This window comes from Babylonia areolata, chromosome 1, assembly GCF_041734735.1.
Source record: "Babylonia areolata isolate BAREFJ2019XMU chromosome 1, ASM4173473v1, whole genome shotgun sequence".
In the NCBI taxonomy this organism is placed as follows: domain Eukaryota; kingdom Metazoa; phylum Mollusca; class Gastropoda; order Neogastropoda; family Buccinidae; genus Babylonia; species Babylonia areolata.
Window position 1 is genome coordinate 80,641,174 of NC_134876.1, and position 2,500 is coordinate 80,643,673.

The 2,500-nt window shown below is 43.0% G+C and overlaps 1 protein-coding gene across 1 annotated transcript in view; it reads left to right on the forward strand.

Annotated features, from left to right (window-relative positions):
• The window catches only part of LOC143293789 (uncharacterized), a 24,950-nt gene that overhangs the window by 3,609 nt on the left and 18,841 nt on the right, over window positions 1-2,500 (forward strand). The window lies entirely within an intron of this gene.

Below are 2,500 nucleotides of genomic sequence, written 5' to 3' on the forward strand. Positions count from 1 at the left end.
GTTGTTAAATTTGGAATAAGCAGACACGCTTCAGTCCCCTTACCTCACCCCCTTCCCTCTCCCCGACCCAACTCTTTGTGGGCGAGGTGTCAGTTTGTATGATTAGATCACTCTGTATGACTGGAGTGGTGCCCATGAGTTTACTGAGTTTACTTAGCTATTTTGTGACGGAATACCTTGGGGTTTTTTATGATACGTTTGGATTGTACTTCTGGCAAATGGTCGACTGGTAAAACATTGAGAACTGAATTATTTCCTTATGTAGAGGTATCTTTTTAAGCCGTCGTTGATTGTTTTAACCTTTCCAAACTCTTTGACCCTAGCAGCATCGTCGTTTTCAGATGTACATTTTGTGTTATGAAAGATCAGGTGAACAAGGATGGGGTTGTAATTCTGTGCAAAAACTTGTCGGTTCAAGCTTCGGTCTGAATGTTTTCCGTATCTGCCAACAAAACTTTGTTTTGATGGACAAAAGGCTGGGAAGGTCGATAACCTACTCCTCCGTTTTCCCTGTTTTCCCGTCCACATTTCTCTTTCTCTGTCTCTCTGTCTCTGTCTCCTCTCTCTCTCTCTCTCTCTCTCTCTCTCTCTCTCTCTCTCTCTCTCTCTCTCTCTCTCTCCCTCTCTCTCTCTCTCCCCCTCTTGTTCAGCTGTGGCTATGTTTATCAAAAGCTTTTCAGAATGAAAGTATTGTGCGGGATTTTTCAGTTACTTCATACTCAGCATGTCAGTTAAGATCTATTATGACTTCAATATTAACCGAGCTCACTGTGGTTATTACTCTGACACAGATGATGTATTTCTGTACACCGTGTTGTCCATTCATGAAGGGCAATTGACTTAGGCCTGTATGGGTATACTTCCGTTCATCCGGCTTCGGCAGTATTAGCTTAACAAATGGTTCGGGTAAGCCTATGTAAAATAAAGATAATAATGATAATGATAATAATAATAATAATAATGACAATAAGAGTAATATTTTTATATAGCGTTATGTTACATGCAGAAATAAGCTCCAAGCGCTTTACAAGTCTAATAGTTGATATTATATTTTCTTCCCGCAGACGTGTGGCGCCAGAAGAAAAGGTTTAATGTCTGCATCCACACTGTTGTTGATACCGAGATGAAAACGACACCAGCTTCTGATTCATACAAAAACACCTGTTTCGTCCCTGGCCACGCCAAGTTTGGTGACAACGTAATCCCATCACCTGATCCAACCAAATCGTACCAGGTGAATCACACAGACTGGCCTGTTCCACAGCCAGTTTCCGAGTTTTTCGTTAAAAAGAAAAGAAAAGAAAAAGAAAAAGAGGCAAGAAACAGCCATCTGACATCATCCGATGGCGGACCGTTCTCAGTTCGGTGAAAAGAGTGATAGTACACTATAGCACTCCGAAAATCACATAGAGCGATAATAATACGTCTCATGTTTCACATAACAATGTTCTGTTGGGGCGCGGGAAACGAAGCTTAAGATTTGATGGAGATGTGAGTTCTCTCTCTTCTCTCTCTCTCTCTCTCTCTCTCTCTCTCTCTCTCTTTCGCTCCCTGTCTGTCTGTCTCTCTCTTTGGGCGATGGAAGCAAACGTAAAGATCTGATGGAGATATTCTCTCTCTCTCTCTCTCTCTCTCTCTCTCTCTCTCTCGCTCTATCTCTCTCCCTCTCTCTTTGGGCAATGGAAACAAACGTAAAGATCTGATGGAGATATTCTCTCTCTCTGTCTCTCTGTCTCTGTCTCTCTCTCTGTCTCTGTCTCTCTTCTCTGTTTGGGCAATGGAAACAAACGTAAAGATATTATGGAGATATTCTCTCTGTCTGTCTGTCTCTGTCTGTCTGCCTGTCTCTCTCTCTCTCTCTCTCTCTCTCTCTCTCTCTCTCTTCGGCAGTGGAAACAAACATAAAGATCTGATGGAGATATTCTCTCTCTCTCTCTCTCTCTCTCTCTCTCTCTCTCTCTCTCTTGCTTTTAACAGCTGGATAGAAGTAGGTACCATCTACCTATTATGATAACGGAATATACAGAATGTCCGATTTCGAACACATATTCTAAGTGGTAAGCTACAGAGGTTCGAGGGAGAGGAGTGGAGAGGGGGTGGAGAAATTGAGTGGGACGGTATTTGTGCGACATTCCGCTCAAGAAGGCAGACAGCTCCTATCGACAGCTGTCAAATGTACCGGCCAGCGTGATCTTTTCCCAAAAGGCTCCGACTCACCTTCTCAGCTAAACTTGTTTAGTTATGTAATTGTTGTTTTCCATCCTGAACATCTCGTGAAAAACAACCAAAAATTTGATTCTGACTGAGATCACCAAACATATTCAGCCTTTAACAATCATAGTCCTAGCTGGCCTGTCATCCGGTGCGGCAGTCCATTCGTACTCCCACTGGTTGTTACCCCCGTAGTGAAATCTGACAGGCCTAAGTTAACACCCGGGGTCTATATAAGATAGCGTAGAATGACCATCGGGGGTACACTTCAACTGCTCATAACTGCCCA